Source organism: Octodon degus, unplaced genomic scaffold (assembly GCF_000260255.1).
Source record: "Octodon degus isolate 3935 unplaced genomic scaffold, OctDeg1.0 scaffold00054, whole genome shotgun sequence".
Lineage (NCBI taxonomy): Eukaryota > Metazoa > Chordata > Mammalia > Rodentia > Octodontidae > Octodon > Octodon degus.
Window position 1 is genome coordinate 10,891,171 of NW_004524630.1, and position 12,494 is coordinate 10,903,664.

A 12,494-nucleotide genomic window follows, 5' to 3' on the forward strand; every position below is an offset into this window, starting at 1 on the left:
ATGGGGGCTGACATGTTTGTAAAGTCCTAACCCAAGGGTCTAGGATGTCAGTCTGGAGCTCACAATAAAAGTTTTTTGTTGTTGTTGTTTCTTTGTTTTCTGCTTTTCTTGTGGGTGCTTTCCTCACTGAGGCTGCTGTAATGAGAATAAAGGGAGGATCCCAGGATAAGACTATATCCTTCCAGGTCGCACCCTCAGCGACCCACCTAGAAGCAGGCCTCACCTCCTGATGGCACATTCAGCTGCAGAACACATTAGTAGATGAATCCCCTGATGGGTACAGCCCTCCCAGGATCCAGTCACCTTCCACACACATGAGAATTGGGGGTGGGGGACATTTTAGATCTAAGCCATAATACTCCACATCTCATGAATACCATTAGCCAATTACTCATAAAAAAAATTTAGAGGGTTTTTTTTTTTTTTTTTTTTTTTGGAGTGGGGTATTTTTGGCGCTTATTTCCCTTCTCTTTCCTAATTATACCACCTACCTCTACATTGGCAAGTTCCATACACACCTCCAGCAAATCTGAAGCCAAGCCTGTCTGCAGCTGTTGCTCTCATTCTAACCTACCTCTTCCTCTCTCTAAAACACTGCACCATCCTCTCAGCACCATGCCCAGCAGGTGCTTAGCTATCCTCACCCAGTCTGTGGAAGACAACATTATGACTCTTCCACCATCATGACAGTGACAAACTGTTCAGTGCACTCAAACTTCCAATGCTTCCTATTGCATTTACTGAAATATCCACCATCCCTCCCACACAAGCATGCATGTCTACACCCCAACCTGCCATGAGCACTACAGCTGACAACTGTGCGCCCAAGCCACACAGATGACTAACTTGGGCCACAGTCAAGAGGAGCACACACCACTGCACAAAAAGGGATAATTGGGAGACAGTCTATAGGAACCCAGGGAGGATTCTTCTCAGGAGGAAGCCATGAGAACTTCTCCCTTTTACCTCCAGGTATTTGTTGTGGCTGTATTTGACCCCAGGAAGCCATGGGGTTCATTTTTCTTCTGGACTCTTTACTAAGCAATCACCAGAAAGATGAAAGCAAAACAGAAAGATGGATCATGAGATGTGGGGTATTGAAAGAGAAATCTAAAATGTCCCCCCAAATCTTCCCTGGGTCCCTGATGATATGGCATTTCTGACTGCCTAACACAGAACATCAATTTCCTTATGATTTAAGTCAATATAAGTTGGGATTTCTTCCACATGGCCCCAAAGCATTATGAGGTTACATCTTCCTTCATTACACTCAGTACCACTGGCCTTCTTTCTGACTAGAACATGCCAGATTTTTCTCTCCACAGGGCCTTTGTTCTAATTGTTGTTTTTTTTTTTTGTTTTTTTTTGGTTTTTTTTGTTTTTTTTGTGGAACCAGGGATTGAACTCAGGCCCTCGCACTTGCCAGGGAAGCTCTTAATTGTTTCTTCTTGGCATATTCTGTCCTAGAATTTTAGAATAGGGTTTCCTTAGGTCAAGCATCACAGGCTAGAGTAGGACACCTTCTTATGCCAGATTTTTGCTGTTGTATCATCCTCTCATTTTCTTGATGATTTATGTCATTACATTAAATGATCCTCTTTGTGTCCACACATTTACTTTCTGTATCCCTGGCTAAAATGTAAGGTCCATGAGAGTGGAAACATGATATAACTGGTAGACTTTTAGAGAGTATTCAACATATATCTTCTGAATCAGTAAGCGGTGGCTTGAGAACACAGCCTATCAGAATAACCATAATCATTTTGTGTATATGCACAGAATATATCAGGATGAAAGGAAAGGTAAACACCAGATAGTAAAGAGCTCTGTATCTTATCCTAAAATTAACAGACAGTTACTAAGGTTTTGAGACAGAGTTTCCATTGAGACACTTCAGTACAATGATCTTAGTAAAAGAAAGACTGGAGGAAGCAAGCTGATTTAGAAAACCATTCCCTTGGACCAGGCCAAGAAATGTGACTCTAACAAGGCAATGGCTTTGGATACAAAACACAGACTAGGCTGGGCTCATGAGACACCAGAAACTAAGAGTTGGGCTTCAACTCCACCAAGTATGGACACAAAAAGGAAGAATCTCTGACTACTTCCTTGTTTCTGAATGGACAGTGTGTGGTGTTAGTCATGGAGCCTGAGGCTCAAGCAGGGAGAGCTCAAGCAGAGTTGTGCCCAATGAAAGATCTCACCACTCCAGTTCATCCTGCGTCAGATGTGAATTAGGCCTTTGTCTAGAGCATCCATGCCATGTACACTACCCATCCACTGGTTACGTAGTAGCCAAGTCCGTTATCAGATTGACAATTGATATAGCATTTGTGTTTTACTCAATTTGTGTATTTACTGAATAATGGCCCCCAAAACACAGAGGTGGATGCAAAGAAGTGACATTATAGTGTGAAATGTGGAAAGATGGATTAATTTTGGTACCACATGGCAACATTGCAGGGTATATAAGGGAAAAATGTTTCATTTAGGTTTGATACCATTCAAGATTTCAAACATCCAATGAAGGAGCTGGAACACATTCCCCATGGATAAGGGAGGACCACTATATCTAACTTAGGATTTGCAATGTCCTGTAATATTTCATAATACATATGAATATGCCAAAAATTCTTTGCTCTTCTCCTGTTAACAGACATTAGCACTGCTTCCAATTTTCATTATGTAATCAACCAAGGTATATTTTATTGTTTATTCATCTTGGGTTCATTGCAAACATTCATGTAAACTATGTTCAAAAATGGAAGTGGACCAAAATGTTCGTTTTAAATTTTTCCACATCCTGTCAGATGTTGATAACTGTTGCCTAAGTGCCACCCAAACAGCTGTATGAATGGCATCGATGGGATGTGACTGCACCCTTCCTTATGACCCACTGACCCCAGATAGAATCTCTGCCTTCATTGCACTGGCCCATCACCGAGTGAAGCATAGAATCTCACTGTTTTTACCTACATTCCCCTAGCGTTTAGGGAGGCTGAACATCTTTACAAAGTTTCTTGATCATTCGTATACAGGGGACTTCTCCCCCTTGGGACTTGACCTTGTTCCACCTATTATTTTTCTCTGTTTTTTTTTTTCCTTTGATTTGTGCAAATCCTGTAATTATCACAATCATGCCCTTTACCCTGTTAGATCCACCCAGCAGATAGAGTCCTCCAGTTCATGGCTTGTGCTTCAACTTTGTTTCTAATGTCATTCACTGATCAGAATAGTTCAGGTTTTCACTTATGGTTGTGTTGGTCAGCTCCTTTGATCATTTCCTCTCTGGTGTTTGGATTTTGTGTCTTACATAGTAATTCTTCATAAACCAGAAATCATGAAAATAATCCCTCTGTATTTTCTCTTAGTGTTTTATGAAGTTGTAGGGTTTGCTTTTGTTTTCCAGTGCTGGCAATTGAACCCAGAGCCTGTGAAGTAAACTAGATTTCCAGCCCTCATTTTTATATTCTTTATTTTCAGATAGAGCTTCCCTAAATCACTAAGTTACCCAGGCTGGGCTTGAACTTACGATCCTCCTACGTTAGGCTCCCTGAGTGCTAGGCTTACAGGCAGGCGCCACCAGTGTGTTTCATACAGAACTCACTTTTGCATTTGGGAGGAGACTGGATTCTAACTTTTTCCCCAGCAGATAAGCACTTTTCCTAAAGGTATTTGCTGGATAGTATATCCTTTCCCTACCACACACTACATCCTCTCCACTTAAATTATACATATCCCCAATATCCAATTACAAGTGAACTGGCAGCCTCTGATCCACAACCACGTGAAAACAATCTTGGATTCATAGAAACTTATCAAACTAGAAATACATCTCCAAGTCATACAAAGCCACCAGCAACCTCCAGTCTCTGTCGTCTTCGCTGCAGCCTGGAATCCCCATCTTGTCCTCTGGAAGAGGCTGCCGCAGATATTCACAAGGCCTAAGTTAGCTGCATCCTGTTGCCTCTCAGCCACAGCTCACTAACAGAGGGGCTAAGTGACCACTGGCGTCCCTATGGCCACCTCCACCCACTTCCTACAGGGCAGTGTTTCTGTGCAGATCTTTGTTCTTTCACTGGTATTTGCAAACTGTTAAGGCTTCAGGTCAGAATGGGCCATTTCAAGAGGAAAGCATTTTCTTCCCAATACTAGTTAAGAGAGTGGGAGAGACTAGTGAAATAACGCTGTCCCAGAGATGACATGGCTTTCATTATTTTTTCAAAAGAAAATACTTTATCACTACAAATGGCTTTGAGTAGATCAAACCATGCTGGGGCTCATTTCTGGTTTGCAATCCTCCTTAATGCATGGCCGCCACCTGGCAAAGATTCCTCCTCAGCCTGAACAGATCAAATGTTCTTTCACTGAGCAGGGAGTAACTTTGTTTCAAATCCCATTGATATGGCAGATAGTTATACTCCTGTTTATTTTTATTGTAATTCCCCAATTCCTGAAATGCATGGTGCATGCCATCCAAGGTTTCCTTGTGTACATAAGCAATTTTTAAATTACACTATCTTTAAAAGACCTGCCGTCAATCTGCCAGGGCACAAGAATTAGAATAAATGATTCAAAATGAGCAACTGCATCTCAAGCACAGGCTGCAGAAGCAGGCCATGTGCACAAATGGCTGAAGCTTCTACTGAGCAAAAAAGCTAGAATGCTAAGTTCCAGATTTTACTATAACCATACCATCTACAGACCACGTACTTTTGAATTATTCAGAGTGTAGATTCCTCCTTCTCCACTGGGACCAAGCATGAGATAATTGACTGAAATTATATTTAGATTCTCCCCATAAGGAAACAACTTGGCTGGTGAATAAGGGAACTGTAATCAGCTGAGTAAAGCAGTGCAGAGCTTAGCTGACCTAGGGAGGGCTCAGAGGGAGACTGGCATCTATCCAATTCAGTCTCAGGAAAAGGCTTCTATTCACAGGCGCACAACATACACTCCGTTCTACTTGCTAATAAAAGTGAGGTGCCACAGACTGCACTAACTCAGAATGCTCCTCAAAATTTCGAGGAAATTTTTTTCAGTGCTGAGTCTCATATACAGGGCCTGGAATATTCTAGAAACATTCTGGAACATTCTAGTGGCAGGCAAGTGCTTACCCCTGAGCTATTTACCTGACCCCAAGTACAGTATCTGAAATTCATGGCACATAACTCTCACCAGGGCCAGCCAGATAACTCCACAGATTAAAGAGCCTGTCTGCTTAGGCAGATGCAGGGACCAGGGTTTCAATCCCCGGCATGCCATGCTGACCCCACCCCCAGGGCGCGCTAAAACAGTGATTGAGACTGGCCATGGTGGCATGTGCCTGTAATCCCAGAGCTTGGGACGCTGAAAACAGGAGGATCATTATGAGTCCGATCTGTGTAGTGAGACCCTGTAGACCCTGTACTAAATACATTAAAAACAAAAAAAACTCTCACCAGGGGCAGTTTATGAAATGTTGCTCCAGGGAAATGTTGCTCTGGGCTTGTCCCAGGTCTTCTAATTTACACATGCAGCAAAATCTCTAGGCAGGGTCTGGCTCTGGGACCCCGCAGCCAGTGATCTTTGGTCCGTGCTGTGGAAAATACTTGTGCCATCATCTTACACAATGGCTGTGAGGCCCTAAAGAATGACGAACCCTGCAGAAGATAGCCATACAGCGTTTCTGCCAGGTGGCATATCACCCAAGTGCAGGTGCACCCAGAACCCTGACAGCCACAGGTAACACAAATCAGAGTCCATTCGCTTCAAGTTGCTCTTAACCAAAGCAATAGCCTCTAGCTTCCTGGGTTTTCCCTGAACTTGTTCATGTAGGTGGTCACCAGGTCTACCAAGTATCCACGATGAAATGATACCTTTCTCTGCTTTGTGAAGCCAGCAACGTGCTCAGAAGCCTGCTCCTGCCTCAAATCACTCTGACTTCTACCAGCAGCCAGAGAAAGCTGCCTGCTTTTAAAAGGGATCCATCTGTGGTGCTCACCCACAGGATCTAGGGTGATCTCCTCATCCCAAGGGCAGTGCACAGAGCACTGGCTAAGTGAGAAGGTGTCTTTTCTTGGGCTCTTGGGTTCCAGGACACAGGGTGGGACATCTTTGGAGGCCATTTGAGAAAGTCCCCTGAATGTGGGCTGGGGAGATAGCTTGGCGGCCTAAGCACCTGCCCAGTAAGTGCCTAAGCACCTGCCTGAGTTTGATCCCCCATACCACATGCCATGCCCATTCCAGATCCTGGAAGTGCCATGTCAGCCCCAAAACCAGGCATGGTGGCACACACCTATAACTCCAGTGCTGCGGAGTCCAAACTGCTTAGCAAGACCCTGTGTCAAAATAGAGAGAGACAGACAGAGACAGAGACAGAGAGACAGAGAGATAGAGAGACAGAGAGATTAAGAGAGAGAGAAAGAAAGAAAGCACTTCCCTGGCAAGCACAAGGGCCTGAGTTCAATCCCCAGTTCCTCCAAAAAAAGAAAGAAAGAAAGAAAGAAAGAAAGAAAGAAAGAAAGAAAGAAAGAAAGTCCACTGACCTGACCTGTCTATAGGCTTCATTGTAGGTGGCCCTCAATAAGTCATTAAGTTTCCAAATTGGCAGTTCCTTTCCTTGGGAATTTGGAATAACAACCTTTTGCAAGACTCAGCACATTATGACAATGATTGCAAATTTGGGACAAACATTTGTTCACAAATATGTGACTGCTAAAGCAAATGTCCTCAGCAGGTATACTATACTGTATTAACCATAATTCATTACAGTGCTGCTCATACTGCCTCTTGCTCTCCCCACTAAAAGGGAGATCTTTCCTAAGGGTGGCAACAGCTTGATCTTCTCATTCTTACTTCTACCATGTTGCAACAAGGTGGAAGGCTGCAGAAGGGACTCCAGAGATGCTACACATGGGATCTTCAACTCTCACTTCAGATCCTTCCTGGGTCCAGGAGACCCGCTTCCCTCTTCCTTCTCTTCCTTGCATTGCTATATTCCAGTGTCTGGACAGAAAATCTCAGAGAGGCTCATGCTCTGCTGCTTACCACTTCATCATCTTCCTGGAAATTCCAATACTTTGGATCTTGAATGCACCTCAAAGGCCCATGTGTCAAAGGGTTGGTTACCAACACATGCTGCTATTGGGAGGTGGTGGAAACCTTAGATGATAAGGCCTGGTAGAAGGAAGATAGGTCCCTGGAGTGTATCGCTGAAGGCAATATGGAACCCCAGTCTCCTCATACGTTGCTTCCCTTTCACCATGCTTCCCTTTCACCTGCTACATGCTCCTACCATGGTACCACGGACCCAGAGCAAGCCAAGTGGCCCTGAACTGCAACATCCAAAACCATGAGCCAGTATTGTAGCCACTTTCTTGTTGCTAGGTTGCACTATTCAACACCTACAATTTAAAGAAGGAGAGCATTATTTTGGTTTCTGGTTTCAGTTTATGGTAGGAGGGCTATGGGGCAAAAATGGCAGAAGGGAATGGCAGAAGAAAGCTGTTCAGCCCCATGGTAGCCATGAAGCAGAAAAAGAATGGAGGAGCCAAGGACAAGAACACATGCTTCCAAGTCACGACCCCACTGTCCCGTGTCCAACCAGGCCCATCTCCTAGCAGCACACTTAGCTACTGAACTCATCAATGAATGAATCCACTGAGGAGTACAGCACCTCATAATCCAATCTCCACACACAGGAGAATTTTGAGGAACACTTTAGAAGTAAGCCAAAGTAACAGCCAAAATAAACCTTTCCTCCTTATAAGTTTATTTTCTCAGGTATTTGTTATAGAAACAAAAAAGTAGCTAACATAGGAAGTAACTACAAAGTTTAATGAAATGACAGAGTTAAGGGCCGGGGATATAGTTCAAAGGCATAAAACACCTGCCTGGCAAGCAGAAGGTCCCAAGTTTGATTCTCAGTACTGGAAAAAAAAAAAAAAAAAAAAAAAAAAGGATAGTTAAGGAAAATGTTAAGATTGACAAGAGTTGACCTAAAATAAAAAGCAGAATGGTGGTATATGTGAGTCTAATGAGCAAGAGTAAAAGGTAGTCACTGAGGTCTTAATACGTAGAAAAACAATCATCTCTCACCCACAGTTGATGTGGAAAACTCTAGGGGACAAATATCCTGAATTCTCTCTTCCCTTTCCTGGTACCTCCCATTGGCAGAACACAACTGGCAGACAGAAAAAAGGAAGCCTGGTGAACGCAAACAACAGAGCTCAGCCTCCCAGTTCACAGAACTTGATGAGTGAGTTGAAAATATAGTGGCTTTGATATCAAGTAAAAAGGATATGTTAGTCTTTAAAAGTTGGGGTTTGCCTCAGTAACCAACTCTGTAAAACCCCAGTGGCTTTCCACAACAGCTGCAGCTCCGCTATATGCTGTCTTCCCTCAAGAACAAAGACCAACAGAGAATCAAGACCGCTTGAAACATATAGAATCCAGTAACAAAGAATAAAGGAGAAACCCCCATGCCAGCTGCAAAATCATCTGCCTAGAGAAGTCACACATTAATTGTGTCCACATGTCATAGGCTAAAGCATATCACATATATAAGAATGTAGTAAATATGTAACTTCCCATTGCAAGAGGTATCGGAGAGAAAAAAACAAAAAATCTGAGGAACTGGAATATGAGGTGACAGAAAGGGAAAGAGTAAAGACAGGTGGGCAAGCAGCTGTCTGCCTCGGGACACGCTGGCCCTCCAAAACCCACACCGATGTTTTTCTTCCATACACAGAAATCCTTTAGCTCCTCAACCTGAGAGATCAACCCTAAACATGTATGCACATTTTTTTAAAAAAACCATTTATCATGAGAGGAATCCCAGGGTGGAAAGCAATCTATGACAAGAGGCTCTAACTCTTCTGTAAGTATGCGAAATAATTCCACTGGCCTGCATGGGAATGAGTTAGGGGAGGAGCTGACCTGAATTACTGTGTCACTGAGCTAAATCTATAACCCTGACGGTAAAATGAACTAGAATACAATTACTCTATCCTGGATGATAAAGTTGCTTCCCATGGGGTATGAGAGAATAAGAGTTCTAAAATAACTATACATGTAAATAACTGAACAATTAAGCAAATGGATGGCAGATGGTGGGAGGCAGGTTTATCCATGTTAGAATGAAGAGTTCCAGAGAAGCAAGGCTAGAACGATCCATGGGATGATGGGTTACAGTTTGAGACATCGGTATGAGTTCACCTTAGCTTCATATAGATATATCTGATATATATGAAAGGCTTCTTACATTTGTACATACACAGATTAGTACTTGTGCATCAATGTACTTGCTCTGTCAGTTGAGCTGAAGTAGAAGCAATAATGCTCAAGTAATATTAAGCACTGATTTTGGATTTTTAATATCCTTGGTTGGTGAAAGGGACCAGGGTTCCACAGTGACATGGTTGGTTTTGGAACTGGGGCAGAAAATATACAAGATAAATCAGGAGTATATTGTAGTGCCAGAAGATAAGAACATGCTTTTAAAAATACAATTAGGAAAAATAATATTCATAGCAGCTCCCAAGAAAAACTGAATACTTAGAAATTAACCTATGAGGGACCAGGGAGATGGCTCAATAGAATAGGTGCTTGCCTGGCAAGCGCAAAGGCCTGAGTTCAACCCTTGGATCCGCAAAAAAAAAAAAAAAGAAAAGAAAAAGAAATTAACTTATGAAAGTAAAAAATCTCTATGAGAGAAAACTACAGCTTTCTAAGGAAAAAAAGTAATTGAAAAGGATATCAGAAAATGGGACAAGGGGCCAGGGAGATGGCTCAGTGGAATAAGCACTTGCCTAGAAAATGGGACAATATCCCCTCTTACTGGATAGACAAAACCAATATAGTAAAACTGGCCATATTTTCCAAATTGATATACAGATTTAATACAATCCCTAGTCAATATTCCAACACAGAATTAAAGAAGGCAAAACAATAGCCTTTTCTTCACTTCCTGAGTTCTCTAAACTAGGTTTGCAGTTGAAACAAAAATTATAACACTAGGAAAAATATTATAACACTAGATTATGTTGCTCTTTTTTTTTTTTTTTTTTTTTCAGAACCGGGGCTTGATCTCAGATCCTTGTGTTTGCCAGTCAAGCGCTTATCCTACTGAGCCATCTGCCTGGCCCCGATTAAGTTGCTCTTAATATACACAAAATATTAAAGATATTGTAAACAAAGGAAGATTAAAAGATATAAAAGAAAATAAGATTTCTACACTAAAACTGATAAAACATTAAAACCAGTAAATTGATGTTTTAAGAGGGCGAAGCAACTCCCCTTACCTTCCTCCTCTTCACCCCTTCCCTGCTTCCCCTGTACCTAGGCCAACTTTCTGATGTGAATGGGCATCTGGGACAATCTAGGCAACAGCCCTGCTGCCAGGACTCCCCACCTTCAGGGTCCAGAGCCAGTGAAGGGGCTGGCGGGCTTGGGCATACAGGGGTACTGTCCAAATGGACTGACTACCTGAGCAGTTGGCAGCCTCCATGGTTCTTTCTCTGTGGGAGAACATTATCTGTTATTATTCTCCTGAAGCTCCCTGGAAAGGCTGTAATGTAAGCATTCAAATGGCAGCTTGTGACATGAACTCAGCAATCTCCCGAGAACAGTATTTCTACCTGAAGGCCAGAGTGGCTGAGAGACAGTAATAGCTGCTAGCCCTCAGGTCAGGCAAGGCTTTCCTAGAAGACAGTAGAATCCAGAAGGAGAAAGAATTTGTTGAAAACCCAAGGTCAGAACTAAGACTCAGTTATGACCTCCTTGTTCAGCAGGCAGATAAAACAAAAGAAGTGACCACAACCCCTATGTCTCAGTCTGAGGAGGGAATCAAGGCAGGAACTCTACTCAACTCAGCCCCCAATACTGTCCTGACTTTGGAAGAACACGTGCCAGCTCCAAGACAGCCTTCTCCTCTGAGGTGCTCTACTGAACTCCCCAACGTCACTGCAGTGGGCCATGCTCAAGTTAGGAGTAGTGAAACAGGTTTTTGCACTGATTCCTAATTCACTGGAAAGGCAAGTGGAGTTGAACAACTGTGAAAGTGGACCTTGAAATATGGCAGTAAATGGTGAAGAAATCCAGATGAAAAATAAGAGCTTGGATTTGAAATCTGCAGGAATAAACTGCAACATAACAAGAAAATCCAGAGGAAGACAGTCCAAGATGAAATTAAGAAAATGGAGAGGAAAGCCTGAAAAATCAGGACAGCCACGGGAGGTGGCCTTGAGCAGACTCCTAAGTGGGTTCTCCACAGTCCTCCTGGGAAGAAGACAGGGAAGTTATCTCTGTTTGTTTTCATACCATGAATACCAGGCTTAGTGACATTCACCTTATGGAAAGCAGTGGTGTTCCTACAGGAGCACACTTGGCATCGTGTTATGCTGTGTCTCCAGTACTGGGTAAACTTGTCCCTAAGTGTTTGCTCCTATTCAAATGGATCTTGTTGGAAATATTAAAAAGGCTCTGATTTTTAAATGGAATTTTTGTTCATTTGTTTTTTTGAAACAGGGTCTTGCTATGTAGTTCAGACTGGTCTTAGATTCACTGTGTAGCTCAAGTGGCCTCTAACTCACAGTTTGATCCTCACTTACTCTGCAGAACAGATTTCTGTCCCTATCTTCAATAAATGTAAAACCTAGCTATCTTTTGCCTGTTTCTTAACCACTTATGTATTCAGAACAAAAAGAACTTAGAAAGAATCTCTAGAAGGAGCTCACAGAAGCCCAGGACCTCAGTAACAGTTGTTTATCTCTGGCAGCTTTGTTCACTCAGGTGGCCTCTTTCCCCAGCTCTGTGTGATGCCTGAAAACTAAATGAATTTTTCACAAAAATGAAAAATGAGAGGGCCAGCAAGATAGCTCAGTGGACTAAGCATCTGCTTAGGCAAGCACAAGGACCTGGGTTTGATCCCCAGCACTGCCCCTGGGCACAGTGAGCTGGCCACCAAGACCAGATGTGGTGGTGTAAGCCCATAAACCAGCACTGGGGAGGCTGAGACAGGAGGATCACTGTAAGTCTGAGCTATGTAGAGAGACCCTGTACCAAATAAAAAAATAATTTTTAATTAAAAGTAAATAAAACAAAATGATAGCCCTGGCTTATCAAAAAAGTATATTAAGTATAAGTGGTTTAAATATAATGATTAGAGAGTTTAATTGAGAAAGTAGATTTAAAAACATGCTTCAACTATATACTATCAACAAGAAACTCCATTCAAACTTTAAAACATAGGATAAAGTAAGAGGAGACCAAAAGATAATGCTATGCAGACATTAATCAAAAGAGAACAGAATTGGGCATAGTGGTATATGCCTGTAGCTCCAGCACTCTGAGAGACTGAGGCAGGAGAATTCTCAGTATGAAACAGCCTGGACAATTTAATGACTTAGTAAGACCTTGTCTCAAAAAAAGAAAAGAAAAGAAAAGAAAAGAAAAGAAAAGAAAAGAAAAGAAAAGAAAAGAAAAGAAAAGAAAAGAAAAGAAAAGAAAAGAAA

General features: G+C 42.3%; 1 pseudogene; it reads left to right on the plus strand.

The window, feature by feature from the left end:
- The first annotated feature begins 7,458 nt into the window (after window positions 1-7,458).
- Window positions 7,459-12,494, plus strand: part of LOC111817303 — a 10,966-nt pseudogene continuing 5,930 nt past the window's right edge.